Source organism: Protopterus annectens, chromosome 1.part0 (assembly GCF_019279795.1).
Source record: "Protopterus annectens isolate FY-2018-M chromosome 1.part0, PAN1.0, whole genome shotgun sequence".
In the NCBI taxonomy this organism is placed as follows: domain Eukaryota; kingdom Metazoa; phylum Chordata; order Ceratodontiformes; family Protopteridae; genus Protopterus; species Protopterus annectens.
This window is the reverse complement of record NC_056725.1, coordinates 592,601,448-592,621,309: the sequence shown is the minus strand read 5'-3', so window position 1 is coordinate 592,621,309 and position 19,862 is coordinate 592,601,448. Positions and strand designations below refer to the sequence as shown.

The 19,862-nt window shown below is 38.6% G+C and overlaps 1 protein-coding gene across 1 annotated transcript in view; it reads left to right on the top strand.

Moving 5' to 3' along the window:
- The window catches only part of RAB3GAP2 (RAB3 GTPase activating non-catalytic protein subunit 2), a 2,949,955-nt gene that overhangs the window by 2,005,526 nt on the left and 924,567 nt on the right, over positions 1–19,862 (top strand). The gene's annotated exons all lie outside the window — the stretch shown is intronic.

Here is a 19,862-nt window from a genome sequence, read left to right as displayed (position 1 = left end):
TTAAAAATGATTTGTGAAAAGTATATATGCAAAAGGTTCAATAAAATACTTTGAATTTATAATCAATAATACTACCATCTAGTGGACAAAATAAAAATTACAATTTAGCAGCTCTTAATTTGAGAACTGAAGTTATTGAAAGCATTTCATTTAAGCCTGGCTCCTTAGTAGCTTCCAGGATTATTTGCCAAAATAACTCTCTATATTCGAGTTTTGTTTCCCACATGCCACCCCTGATTTCTTTTGGAACAATTTCTAATACAAAAAACAGGAAAACTGATTCCTTACAAACCTGAGAATGCCTAAACAGTGCATTATTCATTTTGTTTTTCTTTATTTCATAATAATGTTCGTATATTCTCGATTTGAGTTTTCTTTCAGTTTTTCCCACATAAAACGAAAAACAGGAGTGGCATGTGGCAAGATAAACTACCCTTGTGGTGTTACAATTGGCAAATTTAGAAGATGTTATAGTTTTATTTCTACTGGGAATAAAAATGTTAACCCCAGTATAAATGAATTGACATTGAGAACATGATCCACACTTAAATGTTCCTGTTCTATGTGACTCACTATCACACCCCATGCTGCCCCCAAATTCAAAGATGTTTTTTAAATTCATATCTCTTCTGTATATAAAGTTCAAAGGCTGATTTCTTATAAGTTCTAGGTCAGTAAAGTTTCTAAACTTGTCCCACTCTTTAGTAATAATGTTTTTTAATAATGCTGAATCTCCTGTATAGTCCATTATATATGCTTTGGAAAAATTGTTGGTTTCACTTAAAGGTGTATTAATATGGGGAACATCTTGTCCCAAAATGGGGGCAAATCTCTCTTTTCTACCCTCTATTACCAAATTGTAAATTTCATTTATTAAATAATTGGGGTATCCCCTATCCTTAAACATATTCATAACAAATTGACTATCAGAATAAAAATCTCTTTCATCAGAAGTCATCCTGCTTGTCCTAATGAGTTGTCCCTTAAGAATGTTTCTTTTCTGACTAAAGGGATGCCCACTTGAAAAATGCAGGTATGAATTTGAAAAGGTAGGTTTTCTGTAAACTTTGGAAACAAAATGGTCATTGCTTTTGATTAATAAAACATCTAAATAAATACATTCGTCCATATTGATTGTATATGTAAAATCTAAAAAATTAGTAGTACTTTTAATATATTGCAAAAATTCCAAGAATCTGTCAATAGTGTCTGTCCAAAAAATAACAATGTCATCCAAAAAGCGCTTGTAAAACACCCAACAGTTAGCAAATTCACATTCATTGATAAATAAAATTTCCCACCACGATAAAATAATATTTGCATAGGTGGGGGAACACTTGGCCCCCATAGCCACACCTTTTTCTTGTCTGAAAAATTCGCCCTGATAAAACATGAAATTGTTTTTTAAAACTATTTCCATTAATATAAGAACTGTTTTAAAAATATCTGGTGTTATACATCTGTGGTATATCATACTTTCCTCCAGCCACAATAATCCAACATCATGGGGTATAGATCCAAATAGATCAACAATATCCAAAGTAATAAAAATTATTTGGTTGGAAAACATTTGTTTTTTGACTTGTCTTAAAAAATCCCATGAATCTTTTAAGGTATTTACTCCACAATATGATAAATCTTTTAATTTAATATCAATGAATTTTGCTAAAGGAGTGGTAATAGAACCTTCTGAGGCAACAATTAACCTTAAGGGTGGATCGTCCTGGTTTTTATGGACCTTAGGGATACCAAATACGGATGGAACTCTTGGATTCTGTGTGGTAAGAAAGTTGTAGGTATCCAAATCAATGGAGCCCTCAAGTAATAAATCATTAAGAATCACATTAATCTTGGCTTTTGAAATATTAACTTCATTGATAGAAGCTTTAGTATAGTTATAGGTATTGTACAGGCTCTCCTTCATCCTTGATTCGTATGAAATGGCATCCATTAAAACTGCACCACCCCCTTTGTCTGGTTGCATAATTCTTAGGTTTTTGTTTCTCTTCAGACCATCTAATAAACTAAGTTGTTCTTTGGTTAGGTTAGAAAAAACACGGTGGGAACTCACTGATTTCCTGATTTCACTTTCCATGGCTTTCTCAAAATTTCTTAACTGGGGGTGAAGTGGAGGGTTAAAAACACTTTTCTTTTTTAATTCTGTTTGAATGACATTGTTAACATTCACCTTGCCATCGAATATTAAACCTAAATTTTGTTTCCTTAAAAACAATTTTAGGTCCACTATAGCCCTAGGTATACTGACCTTTCTAATGGGAATAAACTTAAAACCTTTTATAAACAATTCAAAAAATTCTGTAGTAACATCAACTGAACTATAATTAAAAATTTTGTATTGATTAAACTCAAAAATATGTCCATTTTGTTTAATTACATCTACTTCTCCATTTAGTTCCTGTAGTTCCCCCTGTGTGAATATACAGGGTGTTGGTAATGTACCACTGTCCTGTTGCGTAATCGGTCTGACCTCCTCAGAGGGGGAATATATTCTAAAGGGATGTCACTAGTACTATCAACTTCGTTTGGGTTGTTAAATTCACCATCATTCTCTACCCCTATGTTGTCATTATCTGTAGTAACACCCTCATGTTCCCTTCTGTAGGTTTTGTATAATTTGGGTTTAGGATATGCTGTCCCTGTACTGTAAGCTTTAATATCCCTCTCAAGCTTAAGGGCTTTTCTTTTCATATTGATAGCACATTCTTTTTCTATATTAGTAAAAATACTGTTGTATACAATTTTCTCAGATTGAACAGAAAATATTAAGTCACTAGTGATGTTAGAATTAACTTTGTTAATTTTAGTGACAAGATGAGATCTTATCCTGTCATTCTCAGCTATAATGGCTCGGACTATGTCCAGGCCACATCTATCAAAAATACTAATAAGTTCTTTGTGAAAAGTAGAACCCTCTTCCACCCTATTAGGGTATTTGACAATACGTAAACCTTTGGGGACTATTCCCCTATCAATACATTTTTTTAGATAAACATTATCACAGCCTAACCTTTCGAATTTGTCTAAATAAAAATATAGTAAGTCCAGACTTTCTTTGTAACTAGGATTTCCAGCTTTAATCTCTTCAGAATGCATATCCGGTGAATGCATAACAAATTCTTTTTCTAGAAATGTTTTTAAATCAACTGCTGTGGTAGATATAGGAAAGTCACCTTGTATGCGTGGGGAACGCCGCTCACGCTGTCCCCTCGGTTCATTGTGAAGCTGAGATTGTCCATGTGCAGGAACATCATTGGTATTGGATCCTGTTCTTAATAGTAAAGGGAATTCCTCAAAATCGTCGATGCTAGGTGGCAAAACCGATCGTCCTGCTGTCTCGGCGTTGTAACGTTCCGTTGAAACAGGAAGTGCTCTGCCCATTTGAACTCTAGAGGGAGGAACTTCCCTCGAATGGTTTGATTGACAGTTAAAGGAATGTGTAGGTTGTGTAGCAAACGCTACAATAGAAGAACAAACTGGAGTTAACAATTCTATCAATTGGGAAAGCTGACCGATAACTTTCCTCAGTTCTCCTTTTTCGTTGAGAACTGATTCATTTTGGGTCTCTGCTCCTGGTACCTCCGCCATCTCCAAAACTTCACTGTAACCACAATAAGAGATGTAGGGTGAACTTCCTGAACACAAAACCAAACAAGGTTCACTCTGGGGACCAAATCAGAGTATGAGACCCTAGAACATGAACAATGTCCAAAAATAATCCAAGGAAAACTTCTGAGGCTTAAAAAGTTGATTTAATAACGCTTGTGACCAACAAAATGCGTTTTCGAATATCTTCATCAGATAACAAACACAAAATCAATTACATGCTTCACAAGAACCACTCATCTTTTATACCATACATAAATTGAATCATTGAACCACATATATACTTTTTTGTGATTCTGATAGTGGTTGACCTGTTGAGTGCATTGTCATTCCAAAGCTGTAACTACTTGTTGTGGCACCCTGTGATCTGGTGCCTGTCCCCAACTCTTAAGTTGAAAAAAATTCAAAAAGGTCCAGTCCTCTGAATTAAGCACTAAAAAACAAGGTTCTCCTTTCTAGACTGTAGCAGCCTGCTTGCTACTTGTGCGACAGGCAGCTTGCTACAATTTTAATAGCACATGTAGAGTGCTGCAGCAATTTAGCCATTACTGCAAATGCACTATTTGCATTCATTTCTTAATTCTGGTACTGTACTAACAAGTGAATGGCATCTGCAGATCATGCCTCTTAATACCTTGCATCTTTGGCTGTTGTCCTGTTTGTCCTGCCCTAGCTACACCAAGTAATTCTTATAGATTTGAGAGAATTGTAGTAACCTTCTATATTTTATTGTTCTAAATGTACCTCGAGGCAAGTTTACCTTCACCTTGGGTTTAATTTACTAGTTTAAAGTACCTAAGGTAATCTTATGCTTTATGTGAAATACCATACAGAACACCAGTGTCTTAAAACATTTTAACTTTACTTCTGCCATATTTTCATACTTGATGATTTCTTTTAAAAAGAAAGAAGTTTTGTAAACTTTGTAGCTAAACTTTCATAACATGACTTTCACTAGCTGTGCATCAAAGTTTATAGTACATGAGAGTTCAAAGATGGCCACACTCTGAAAAGCTTTCCCAGTGTGAAAAATGAAAATGATGCAAAAAAGGCCAGTAAAATGTAACATTTTGGCTGAAATTCAGTTAGTGGTAGCTCACAACACTGCCTGGATGTCAGCAAAAAAGGCTTCTGGAGAAAGTAAGAGAAAATCAACTAGAGAAGGAAAAGAAAAAAAAAACTCTGGTGGGGAAGAGTCTTGAGCAGCTTTTGGATGAAAAACAGCAAGCTTCAGCTTTGTTACCAGAATTGACTTCCAGCAATTTAGAGAAACAAATAAATTTTTTCAGGGTTTTTTAGAGGGAAAATAAATAAAATAGATTTAGCGGGTGTTTAAAATAAGTGAGAGCCTGAAGAATGTATAAAGTTCAATGACAGAAAGCTGGAAAGATTGGAAGTTTTTAGTTGCTATTCAGATGAGTTGACAAAACTGCAGAAATCAGAGGATGAAATGAAGAAAAGACTGGCTAAGTATGAGGCTACTCAAGAAGAATGGTTTCAAAAATAAAGTTAGAAGATGGAACATGCAGAGAAAACTTGATATTTTCTACTATATCAGAGAAGTGGAATAGGTTTTATGAATGGTATGAAAATACAGATAAGTAACTGGACTGGTATTCCACAGCAGGATTTGTTAATTGAAAGGGCATATAATGTGTATTCAACAAATCTGGCCATGAAAAAGCAGCTAAGAACCATAACACTGTCATACCAGCAGGAAGAGCTGCCTCTGACAAAATTGTGGCAGAAGGGAAAAGTATTACAAATTGGACACACTTTAGTGTTTGTGAAAAATGATTTACTGAACACCAGGAATGACAAAAGCATGTTTATCCTGGCAATCAGGTGACATTGAAAAGTACGTGTGAGATTCAAGCTGCTGTATCCAACTGTCTTTAGAATTTATTTTCTTGGAGGATCAAAAACATTTTTGGATACAGAATAGGCTAATGAGGAAATTAATAAAAGTTTACCTAACAGAATGAGCCAGCAGGCTGAAGAGAACACTGCTTGTTATTCTTCTGACAGTAACAAAGCTCGTAGAGAGAAATTGCTAGTGAAACGTTTTTCATGTTCCAAAGGAAAATGATTGGGCAGCAGAAAAAAAATAAGGGCTGACTAGAAGAATCAGGAATACAATGAACCTGAACAACAGGCAGCTTGCTACAATTTTAATAGCACATGTAGACTGCAGCAGCAATTCAGCCATTACTCCAAATGCACTATTTGCATTCACTTCTTAATTCTGGTACTGAACTTACAAGTGAATGGCATCTGCAGATCATGCCACTTAATACCTTGCATCTTTGGCTGCTGCTCTGTTTGTCCTGCCCTAGCTACACCAGGTAGTTCTTATAAATGTGAGAGAATTGTAGTAACCTTCTATATTTTAATGTCTTAAATTTACCTAAAGGCAAGTTTACCTTCACCTGGGGTTTTTATTCACTTAATGTTTTATGTGAAATACCTAGACTGAGTATTTCTGATGCCTTTTGACTTGCGAATGTGTAGTAAATCCATCAGTAATTTGTCAGAGGGTTCCTTGTATGCTAAGATTCAGGTCACCTCTTGGCAGTCTGTAGGATCCGGAGTCGGTCTATGTGGGACATGTTTTTTAGGTCTTGTACACTTTTAGTAAGTTATCTCAGTGGGTGTTCAGTTGTTGCTTGTGTCTGGACATATACATGCCAAATGTGGTATTATATATTCAATGATTGGCCTAATGAGGGCTAAATAAAGAGAGATAATGACATCCCTAGATCTAGACACAATTAATTTATCAGTTATACAATATAGAATGATTTCTTACAACAATAGATAATATAGTATAATGTATAACAATGTAATTGATCAGTATATGTATGAATGTTGCTTGGAGATTTTCATCTATGACCTCCACTGAAGATTAGCTATGCCTAGTCAAATACTCCTTATTAGGGGAACATTGATAAGTGGTGTGTTTTTGTAGTTATTGTGTCAAATGTTTGTTCACAACTTTTTCAGATAGCTGAAGACGGAACTTGGTGTGCTTTTTGGCCTCTTTTTTTTTTTTAATCATCTTGTTGGTCCACATTCCTTCTTTGCCCACTCCATTGACTATGCAGCCATGTCCCTGTTTGATATTTTTTCCTTCCCACTCCTTTCATTGGAAGAAGCCATTATGGACTGTCCAAAGGCTGGAGGGGGAGGTTAAGAGTTTTCTTGCAATCCACCCCTTTCTACAAGTAGGCACTGAACAATACCTGGCTATGCAGATTTGCTTGAACATGCAAATTTCTTTACATTCTTATTGCACAGCTGGAGTGTGTATGTTCCTTAGCCAAACCTTTGCCCCAAGTCCCAGAGCATTGGCACACCAATAGGTGTTACTTGTGTTGGCAATTAACCAGTTCCCTTCCACCAGGATGGAAAAGCTGATATTTGGGCACTCAGTCTCATTCCTGTCTAGCTGTCTGCCATATAAAACTAGGTTGACTGAGACTTTGTCAGGGTGTTGTTTCTGTGTGCCTCTAGAGTATCCAGAGATTGTCATTCAGCCTTCAGGTAATAAAAACACAAGACACAATAGCATGGATTTAGGAAGTGCTACAGAAATGACTACTGACTGTAATTTTCATTCTTTGATTGTTAATCACTTTTTGGCATAGGTGAAATCCTGCTTTTCTAAGAGAGAGCAAGGACCTAGCATTCTTAAACACCCTTTTTTTAAATCAAAAAGCTATGTAGGGTCTTGTGGCTGTAACATATGCAGATGGGAGGTCATTGATAGTTTAGAGACAGAAAGTCAAGTAACTGGAGACCTTTACAATTTTGGATGTGCTGAATTTGGCTGTAAAGGCTCCTTTGCAGGGAGTAATTTGCTGCAAAGAATTTCAAGCAATAGAACTATACCTCACTGGAGGGAAAGAAAAAGAGAGATGCTTAAAAAAAAAAAAAAAAACAAGGGCTAGGCTAAAGAAGAATAACTCCTTGAACCAACCACTATAGTATGTTTGGTAAAGGTGTGAGCTAAGAACCAAGTAGCTCAGCTACATGAGAAACATCTGCAGTAGGCATGTTGTTGGAAAAAGTAATGAATGCAAGCATACCCCTGGTAGAGTGGCTTTTCACTGTATTAGCAAAGAGCAGTTACCACTAGTTTTCAAAAGATAAAACAAATATCAAACTGGTTAGAAAGGGTTTGTTTAGTTAGTGCCGGACAGACCTTCCTTTACTAGAAAAAAGAACAAGGGTTTCTGTGGTTGACTGCATTATAGACTTGACCAGATAAGGATTTCACAGTAATAGATGGATTCCTGTTGCAAGTGACTTTAAATCTATCTACTGATACTTTTCAGCAATCTGAGTTTAGACTGGGGCAAGTTCTGTCTTGTATTAATATTGTGGGATGTTGGGATGTGAACATTCTGAAGTTCTTGTGCCATTATCACAATGTCTTTTTAAAAATTCTGAACCTCAAGTGCCACCTCTGCTGTATCCAGTGATTGTCATTTAGCCTTCAAGTAATAAAAACAGAAGACACAATAGCAGTGATTTAAGAAGTGTAGATAATTTAGATTGGGAAGCTGCGGTGGTGAAACGGTAGCATTGTTGCCTCACAGCAAGAGGTTCTCCCGTTCGATTCTCGGCTGGAGCGCCTTCTGTGTGGAGTCTGCATGTCCTCCCCATGGTCGAGTGGCATTCGAAAGACATGTGAATGGGCGTGCATTCGTTGAATGTTGGGTGTCAGGCTGGCACCTCGGCACTGTAAAAATTCTACTGCCAATCGTTAGCGGACCTGAGTTCCGCTGTGGCGACCCCTAACCGGGAAAAGCCGAAAGAAGAAGAAGATAATTTAGACTGTATAATTAAAAAGTTAAAATGAAGAGCTCTGAGTGCATCATATAAAATCCCTGACTTAAGTGAATTAGCGGTCCAAGTTGTTAGGAAAATAAAGAATTAAGTGCAGTAGTAGAGACTGGATATTTCACATTGCTGTGACAAAGTGAATGACAATGGCAATCAGTCACCACTCTTAAACTATAAAGATTTAGTTTATAATCCCTGAGATAAACAGAAGGATAATAAGAACTAAGGATGAAAGAATGGAGGTGTATGGAAAGATTCAATATTAAAGCTAATATGTTGGAAGTTGACTGACTTAAATATCTTCCAAGTGTGAAATTAATTGAAATATGAAATTTATTGAGGAGGCGCCTACAAAACAAAGTTGAGTACACGTACAGGATCCTGTGTGGTAAAACTAATGACCTGAGAAGCACTCCAGTAAATCATGTGAAAAATGCCCTTTTGGAATTTTTGAATTTATTTAAACCAGGAAAGCTGCAGAAGTGATCAAGGAATTAATTATTTCCCCCAAATGGAATGATTATATGTTTACAAAAGCCTTAAAATTTAATTCTGAATTGAGGCACCTATGTACAGCTAAAATATAAATGAGTGTATTCATGATTACTGAAAGTTTGTAAATAACGGGCTTCTCCTACATCAATATGTGGAAGGCTTTATAGGTGCAAAAATGGCAGATTATTTTTTTAGGATTCAGTCAAAACAAGGGAATGCTTCCACAAAACGTGGGGGATCTCTTAATATTGTGAGAGGTTATTACTGTAATGCTAACTGTATTGGCAATAAGCATAATGAACTAAATAGTTTAATAAGACATGAGAAATTTGTGGATGTAACTGAGGCTTGGATTTTAAAGCTATTATATTCCAATACTGCAATAAGTTTAAATGTTTAAAAGAAAATGTTAGATTAGGAGATGTTTTATTTCTCCTATACAAATGTAACTCTTGCAATCCTGTATTTACAGATAACAACACAAAAGTTGGGGTTGTAAAAATATCATTTTCAATCAAAAATGAAAAACTGCTTCATAGCCAGTGCCATGGTGTAGAGGGATAAAGCGCTAACTGATGTTCAGGCATCTAAAGAGCTAGAAGAGAAGGATGGACATGCCCATCTTGGAGGGTTGCTGTTCTAAGGTGGTCCCTGAGGGGAGCCACAGCCTGTAGAGGGAAGTAGACCTCAGATGTAAGAAAGCAAAATCATGAGGCATGAATAGAAAACTAGAGGTAAGTCATAAAGAAAAAATCTCCCATCTGAGGCAGAGATTGACAGACTTTACAGGATGCCCTTATGGTCTGCACTGGCCCCAACCTAGAGTTTGTTTGTCTGGGGTAGGATGAGGAGCTGGTGTACCTGGTGCTGGATTTGGACACTGGGGTATGTGCCATAAGAATTATGCATTGAACCCAAAAAAGGAAGAAAAAGTGTATCTAATAGTCTGAAATATAGGAATCAGTCTGTGAATGTAATTACCCATTATGGGTTCTTATTAAGGCTACACAAAGTAGCCTCAAAATAATTTCTTATTAGGAGACTGTAACTTTCCAGATATCGACTTGAACAATTTCTCAGCATGCACTTACTTTGAGTACGATTTTTAGAATTAATTCTGTTTTCATGATTTGTTCCAGTTGGTAAAAGAGAAAATTAGGGGTACCAACATTCTTGATGTTGTTGCTACTAACCTAGATAAACCTAGTGGTTAATCCAAGTATTAATCCATCTGTATATAAACCAGAACACAACTCTTGACTATAAAATCCGTGGACATTAATGCATCGAGTGTCAACAGAATATGTAACTATGAAAAATGAACTGCGACTCTCTAGAGACTCCTTTAGCAGCCATTGACTGGCCTAGTATGTGCACTGTGCAGGTTAAAATATGGATACTCAACTCTGAAGGATATGCTGTGTGAGGTTATTGAATTGGTTATGGAGAACACTAATTGTGGAAAAATACTGAAGTCAACATATTTTGTATTCTGTATTTAAAGGGTTAAGCAGAAAAATGTTCACTGCGTGCAAACTGAAATGTTCTGGAAAATGTTGATCACTGAGGAATGCAGGAGTTAATCTTAAACTGCTGATAAAGTTAATGGTGCAAGAATAACTGTGGTACTGGCTGGTAAAAACAAGTAATCAAACTATCAATTTTAATGAATGTTCTGTGTGCTACGTGTATGTACGTGCAGGAGGGTCTATATAAGGAGAACTCAAAGTACAAGTAGCCAGACTGCTGGCATATTACTATCATGTAGCAGATCTCCATGCATGTAAAAATAAAGCTGTTTTACTTGCTTACAAGAACTTGGTGTGATTCTTCCAGAATATGTTAGAAGAGTAAAATCTTCGACATAACTGGCCGGCAACGTTAGGGCGGCCCCTGCACGGCGCGAATCGAACAAAGAGAGGCTGAAAACCTGCGCAGGTGGAGAGAGATCAGGCTCTCCTCGAATGAAAGACCTCCAACTGAAACAGGTTGAAATTAGAGGCCAGTCACTCTTTCCAGATTCAATCCGTGAGGTGGCAGCGAAACAGGGCGGAGGAATCACAAAGGTAAGCAAAAAGAAAAGCTATTTTTGTTGTTTCTGATTGGAATTTTTGTCTAAATTTTAAGGGACTAGTCAAGGGAGAAATTGAATTTTCTCAAAGTATAAGGGGTATATGTGAATAGATTCCATATACAAGAGATCTCAGGAACAGGAATAGTTTCTCGTAAGAGAAATGGGAACAGGAACCAGTTAGCCAAAGGCTTTACAAAACTGAAGATGAAAAGTTTATGTTTGATTTACACCCAAAGAATGTAAAGTATTTAGATAAATGGAAAAAGGAACATGGGTTTAGTGGATGTTTAAATAAGTCAGAATGTCAAAATCTAGTAAGATTACTGCAAACAGGCAGGAAATAAGACAAGGAAGCAAAAGAAGGTAGGGATTCCCCAGGCACAGAAATGGCTGGAGGAAGCAAATAAAAACATAAGGAACAAAATTTGAAAAAGGGTGTGGTAATTCAAGTGAAAAAGATGTGTACTTTGTTCAAAAGGAAGATAATGAAACTTCCATAGTCAGTCGTAGTCACCAGAATCCCTCGGCCCCTCCCATCCAGTATCCAGACCCTGCACAGGTTATTGAGGTGCCCCGACGAGACCCCACCGCAATACAAGGCTTCGTGAGTGTCCCCCCCACGCCACGTATTATATTACAGAGAGAGCCTGCCAACACTCTTGACTTACGCAGCGGAAGTATTAGGAGAGAAGGGGACTGGAAAATTAAGGAGAAGGTAGATCAGGAAGGAGAGGAATACCCACTGATAGAAGTGGCAAATCCTCAAGCAGGCGCAGAAGGCGAGGGTCCTACCATATTGGTCTACCGACCGTGGACCCGTGATGATATCCAGCGGTAGAGGGATTCCCATCCAAAAGTAGATATGCGTAAATTCCATACAGACGTAGGGGGCATGAGAATGAGTTATAGATTAAACGCTGTAGAATTTGAACAAGTAATAAGGCAAATCCTAGGACCTGATTGGCACCTTATTTGGAACTTGGGACCCCTGCTACCAGAGGAAGGGGAGCCTTGCCGCTTAACTCGAAGTGTGTAGAACCAGAATAAAGACTCTCCTAGATAAAATAGAAGAACATTGGAAGCCCAAAGCAGATTGGACTTGCATTAATCAATGCGTTCAATCAGATGACGAAACCGTAGACAATTATCTACATCGTCTCACACAATGTTTTGATGCTCATAGTGGGTTGATTAAGGCAGAAAATCAGGCAAATGACTCGCCCTATGAACAGCAACTGAAAAATGCATTCCTAAAGGGCTGCAAGACAGCCATTGGTAACTTTATACAAAAGCATATGATCACACACAGGACAGCGTCTACAGCCCCTTATGGATTATGCTAGACATGCTGAGAAATACCTGAAGGAAAAAAAAATAAAAAGCCCAGACTTTTACAGTTAGTGAAGATGGAACTTTAATGTTAGTTCAAGGTTCCGCAAATCGCGGAAGAGGGCGTGGCAGGGGAAGAGGACGAGGACGGGAGGCATAAGTCATTCTGAGGATTTCGAGGGTAGGCACAAGAGGGGCCAGTGTTTTAAGTGCGGTAAGAAAGGACATTTCGCCAGAGATTGCAGAGGACCGGAGAAACCGATGGTTGCTTCGGTGGTACCGCATGACTATATGATGGTCAAAAAGACGTAGATGGAGGGTATGAGGAAGAAGAAGAAAGTGAGAATGGGGAAGTAGGTATAAGTGAAGACGATGGGTGGGGACAGGAAATGGCAGAAAATGAGAAATATCAAATGGTAAATCTAACAGCACTAGCATCAACTATGCAATTGGAATCCCAACCAGTGATCACATTGCAAGTTGAGGGCCGAGACATAGAATTTCTTTGTGACTCAGGGGCTTCTCGAACGTTAGTCAGAAGTACTGCCATATCATCCGATGTTACCTCGGATGAATATGTGCTTGTAAAAGCAGCAAATGGTCGTATTTACAAAGAGCCATTGTCCAAACCTCTGTGGTTTACCGACCCAGAGACGAACCAAACCATACGGTTCCGAGTAATAATTTCAGAAATCTGCCCAGTACATTTACTAGGAAGAGATTTAATGCAAGTGTTCGGTATAGCAGCCGTCCCAACCTCCACGGGCATGGTGGCAAGGAGAATAGAACTGAATAGTGCAATGCTATTAGAGGGGCAGGGAGATCTACATTACTGGTATAGTAATGATTTGATAGAGACAGGCCCCAGAGTGTAGTGACGGCTCTTACAAATTTGGCATTAAGCAAATACGGCATAACAAATCCGAAGGTGTCAGATCCATTACATTGCACAATGTATTACAGAAGATGTGCCGGACCTGATTTAGAATACGAAAAGAAATTTCTTAGTTTTAAAGTCACCAAACTAGTATTGCATAGCCTTTTTGGGACACACTAGGTAATTCTGCAGTCACATGTAGCCTTACAAGGGATATGCAGCTGCTGTATAAGAATGAATTAACCACACATATTTCAGTCACGGAGGGTGAAGGAATGTCATGGTACCTCGTGGGTAAGAAAATAACTGAATGGGTAGGATGGACACCAGAACAGTTGGCAGGTAAGGGCATTCAGGTTCAAAAACTTAACTGGGTTACACAAGCCAGACCGACCATGCACCTCAGGGAAGACAAACCGATACAATCCCTGGGACATTATGACTATGTCTCCTTACCCCATGGAAGAATCTCAATTGCAGATGATTCCAAACTCATTATGGTCGCAGGGTCAGCACGATATCGGACTGATTAGAACGGCAGGACAGGTAAAGATTACACCCAAGTCAGAATTTAGACCTCATAAACGGCAGTATCCCTTGAGCAGAAAGGCAGAGGAGGGCATTTTACCGGTAATCACAGCACTTTTGAAAGCTGGAGTATTAATTCTGTGCACAGACTCACCGTAATACGCCCTTATTTCCAGTAAAAACCGGATGGGACATGGAGGATGGTACAAGACTTACAGGCAATAAATGCCGCGGTGGTACCTCGGGCCCCATAGTCCCGGATCCGTCTATTCTGCTGAACGATATCCTTCCAACAGATAACTACTTTTCTGTAATTGATATCAGTAATGCCTTTTCTCTATTCCCTTGCAGGAAGATAGTAGATTTTGGTTTGCATTTACGTTTATGGGCAAGCGTTATACCTATACCAGGTTACTGCAGGGATACTGCGAAAGTCCGACCATCTTCTCACAAGAGATGTCCACCAATTTGGCTCAGTTCCAACCAGCCCAAGGGTGCCACCTACTGCTGTACGTGGATGATATCCTCCTGGCCGCGACTACGGAAGAACTCTGTAAGTCCGAGACTATTCGACTACTACACTTTCTGGCACACGAAGGACATAAGGTAAATAAGTCTAAGTTACAATTTTGTAAATTAGAAGTACGTTACCTGGGTTATACTATCTCTGGGAAGGGCAGGCGATTAGATGACAGCAGAAAGAATGCTATTTTACAAGCCCCCATGCCAACTACAAAAAGAAATGATGTCCTTTTTAGGCATTACGAACTTCTGTCGTAGTTGGATTCCCAACTACGCCGAAGAAGTGCACCCGCTATCAGACTTAATTTTTGCAATACCGATGGCGGCAAAAGATTTGCTGCACTGGACAGACAAGGCAGTACAGGCATTTACTAGGATCAAGCAACTGATAGCTGGGTCAGCAACATTGGGGTTTCCAGATTACAGTAAGACCTTTATACAGACTGTAGATTGCAAGCAGGGATTTATGACATCTGTTTTAATGCAAATGTATGGAGATAAGTTAAGACCATTGGCATTTTACTCTAGCAAATTAGACTCAGTAGCACGAGCATTACCACACTGTGTGCAAGCAGTAATTGCAGCCGCTTTGGCGGTACAAGCGTCTGCCACGTTGGTATTGTTCCATGATCTTACGTTAAAAGTCCCGCACTCTGTAGCAGTCATCCTTCTGCAGGACAAGTTAACATTTCTGTCACCTAGCAGACATTTATCTTGTATGACTACGCTGTTATCGCAGCCACACATGACAATTGAGAGATGCACTACCTTAAATCCAGCGACATTGCTACCTGTTGCTGAAGACGGTATTCCGCATGTATGCTTAGATCTCATACATTCTAAAGTTCTACCAAGACCGGATCTTAAAGATCAACCCTTACTACATGCGGACTGGACACTGTTTGTAGATGGGTCAGCACGCAAAACAGAAACAGGCACCACGCAGGTAGGGTATGCAGTTACTACTGCAACTCAGATAATAGAGGCAAGACCACTCCCGGGAACTTATCCGCTCAAGCAGCGGAACTGATTGCTGTGACAAGGGCATGTCTCCTTTCAGAGGACAGGAATGTCACTATCTATACGGATAGTCAATATGCCTTCTCTACGGTGCATGTGTTTGCTCAGCAATGGAAAAATAGGGGGATGGTTACAACCTCGGGAAAGACATTATGCACAAAGACCTAATCCTTGAATTACTACAAGCCGTCCAACGGCCACGGGTTTGGCCATCTGTAAATGCGCTGCTCATACCCGTGCTAAGGACCCGGTATCACTTGGTAATGCCCTAGCAGACAAAGCAGCCAAAGAGGCAGCTATGTCCAGTACCTTTTCACTTGAAACCACACCTACAGAATTACAACCAACCGATAAATTTGATTTGCAAACCTTACAAGTCATGCAGGAACTTAGCACAGTACAGGAAAAACAACGCTGGACTAGGTATGGTGTTAGGCAGAACAAAGGAATCTATGTGGGACCGGATAATAAATATGTTTTGCCTACTAATCTTTTTAGATATGCAGCACTAGTTGTGCATGGCCCTTCCCATCTGGGCCCTGCAGCTATGGTTAGAATTATCCACCTTACCTTTTGGACCAAGGGTTTCATTGCATATGCAAAACGTTTTTGTCTATCCTGCATAGTATGTGCTAAATACCACGGGGGAGGGGTCAGAGTTGCTCGCATCATTTCCAACACCCCCCTATCCTTTTCATACAATATGTATTGACTTCATCGAATTGACCCCGCACAACTAAAGAAGTTTGTGTTAGTAATAGTAGATGCATTTACTAAGTGGGTTGAGGCTTTTCCGGTGACACATCCGGATGCTCAATCAGTGGCTAAAATTTTGGTCAATCACATCGTCCCACACTTTGGACTTCCTACACGCATCTACTCTGACAACGGCACACATTTTGTCAATCAGATCATACAGAAACTGTCTACAGTTTTCCAAATTGAATTGAAACACCATTGTGCCTACCACCCACAGTCAGCAGGGTTGGTGGAACGCCATAACGGCATTCTAAAAGGCAAGTTGAGAAAACTCATGGCCGAGACACATCAGTCTTGGATTACCTGTCTACCTGTAGCCCTCCTTTCCATGCGCACAACTCCCACCTCAAAAGGAGTCACCCCATTTGAGTTGTTGTATGGGAGACCTTATTACGTCCCGCAGTGGCAAAACTTGTTGCCTGCGGAACGTGAGGGGGTGAGGAGATAGCTGAGTACATGAGGAAAATGCTGACCAATACTAACAGCTGTTTAACGAATGATTGTTTTTCAGGTTCAAGAGACGACAAGATCACGGAAATCAGACCCGGCGAGTGGGTCTGGATCAAAATAATAAAACGCAAGAATTGGGCATCCCCAAATGGGAGGGCCCCTACCAGGTGCTAATTGCAACTCCAACAGCAGTTCGGATTAAAGAAAGGTCCTCATGGATCCACCTAACGCATTGCAAAATCATAAAACATTTTAAGTTAAATAAAGACTTGAGTTCCCGAGGAACAAACAGACAGCAGCAATCATGAAGGACAATAATGAGAATAAGAGAAAATGGTTCTATTGCAATGTTTTATTGTTTATAACTATTGTGATTGTAATATTTCTGTTTTGGACATTTCTGTCTTTTAATGAAGCTAGCCATTCAAAAAGAGACAAACACACCAGCTGGCATCCAAACTTTAATACATATCAAGCGATTAAATATGCATATGCATCCTCAATGAATGTCTCAAATTGTTGGGTATGTACTGCAATACCTACTGTACACAGTGGCTTAATGTTAGGGACAGCCCTCTGGGAATAAATGATACTTGGAATAGTTTGTTGGTTGAAACCGCAGAAGTACCCCTGTAAGCCAAGGTGGCGCTGCCTCTTCTGGGGCCAAAATGGAACAGTGTGTTTTCAAAAGATTGGGAAAGTTAAGGTGGGGCTGAGCCAATGTAATTTGACAATAGTTCATAATTGTACCCTAGAAGGGCAGTGTGAGACTAAGTTTGGAGCTATAAAAAAAGACATCAATGTAAATGATATTAGTTTTGTTGAAAAAATGCTGTATGTATATGGCCTGTTATTTAAGTGGCTAAAGCCAAATGGGAGTTATGAATTTGCAACCAATATTACCATCAAAACAAATGATTGTTATTTTATTTGTGGTAGGAAAGCATATAAATGGTTACCATATGGCTGGTCAGGAAGTTGTTTTTTGGGATATCTGATACCAGCTATCAGGCACGCAAATGCGTTGCCTCAAGGTAAAATACGAAATGCATGTTCTCTTAATAAACCTATTAATCCCGTTGGTAACATTGATGCGTCATGGATTTATCACCATGACTTGGCACACGTCAGCAGCAAAGGACTCTCACATATGGACCTAGGCGATGATGTAATTGCTTGGGCTGGTATTTTGCCAGCATATGGGACAGTAAAATCCATCTGGGAACTGAGAAAACTGTCAAAACTGTTAGAGACTCTGAGTAATGCGACATTTTCAGCGCTAGAATTGGTGACGGACGAATTAACGGCGATGAGAACAGTAGTGTTGCAGAACCGTATGGCGCTCGATTTCACCCTAGCGGCGAAAGGAGGTACTTGCGCTCTGATACATGAGGAGTGCTGCTCGTTCATCCCTGATAACGAGCACGCGATTCAGAGCCATCTTGAAATAATTCAACAAGTTTCTGAACTGACTAAACCTGGTCCAAACCCCTTGACTGACTTTTTCCAAAATCTGTTTGGAAACTGGGGTTCTGTGTTGATGAACATTTTAATTGCTGTACGTGTTGGTGCAATCATATTTTTGCTGCTTGGCTGCTGTTGCATACCATGTATCAAAATGATAATATCGAAGGTTATCTCTGCCAATGCTACAAAAGCATATTTCTCTGATTATGAGAAGGTATACAACGTATATGGGATTGTGTAAAATAAACAGTATACAAAATGTTGTAAGGGGGGAAATGTGGAAAAATACTGAAGTCAACATATTTTGTATTCTGTATTTAAAGGGTTAAGCAGAAAAATGTTCACTGCGTGCAAACTGAAATGTTCTGGAAAATGTTGATCACTGAGGAATGCAGGAGTTAATCTTAAACTGCTGATAAAGTTAATGGTGCAAGAATAACTGTGGTACTGGCTGGTAAAAACAAGTAATCAAACTATCAATTTTAATGAATGTTCTGTGTGCTACGTGTATGTACGTGCAGGAGGGTCTATATAAGGAGAACTCAAAGTACAAGTAGCCAGACTGCTGGCATATTACTATCATGTAGCAGATCTCCATGCATGTAAAAATAAAGCTGTTTTACTTGCTTACAAGAACTTGGTGTGATTCTTCCAGAATATGTTAGAAGAGTAAAATCTTTCGACACTAATCCACACCTAAGGTCTAGGAATCTCCTGTACTGGTGGAATATCAGATTACTAAGACTATGTAAAAAGAAGGAAAGGACATTCCATTTGTTCAGGAAAATTCCAATTCAGAGAAATAAGATGAAACTCAACAAAATAAGTGGTTGTCTTCCGATCGCTTTGAAGAAAGAGAAAGCATGGTTCAGAGCACAGCTGACTAAAGAGTGTACTAAAAAAGAAACTAAAGATAAAAACTCAGTGACTTAAGTATCACATCATTAATTCCATTATGATTAAAAGTGATCTGATGCAGAGTCCCAAAACTATAGTTTATGAAATAAGTATTTCCCAATTAAATAGAATACTAGTTGAAGGCAGTGTACGATAACACTACTTGATCAAGTACTGGAATATTTTCACTAAGGGTTGAGTTGAGCAGGGTAAGTTTGTGTACAGTATTCTATATTAACAAATGAGTTAATTATTTTAGTTTTTGTTTTGCAGCTTTATTTTATAATTTGTTAACCAGGCAAGGTGGTCTGTTCTATTGACCCTTTTCAATGATGACTCTGGTACAAGAGTACAGTAAAAGTCAATTTACAGGTCACAGTGCATTAGTAAAGTTAGTACACAAAAATAAATTGTAAAGTAAATTGAGCAGTAAGCACATGTTAAATACATAGCAAAATCAGTAAAAGTATAAGTTGAAAACATTCCTATACATGTGTCGTGTGTATCTGACATAGGCTGCTAAACTAGCCAGTACATTTAATATATACAAGGTGAATAATTCCTATAGTTGTGACAACCTGATATAAGCTGCAAAACTAGCCAGTGTCATGAAAGTAGATGCACATAGATTTGTTTTGCAAATGCTGCCTATGTTTTTGTTTAATGGTTGGAGATTTTCTGTATTTTTATGTCAGTAAGTAACTGGTCCTAATCTAGAAAGCTAACATAGGGTTCCATTTTAGCATTGGTAAATGTAAATTTCTATTGTTTCCAAACATCATTTTATAAGCAAATCAGTTTACATATTACTTATAGTGCAGGAAGTTACATAGTTCAGAGACTTAGGAATTATCATATCATCTAAATTTTCTTTTAAAAGACATGTTCATGAAATTCACTGTAGAGCTGTTGGGCAGCTTGGATTACTTTTGAAAAAAACTTTTCACTAAGAGATGAGGTGAGCAATGTAAG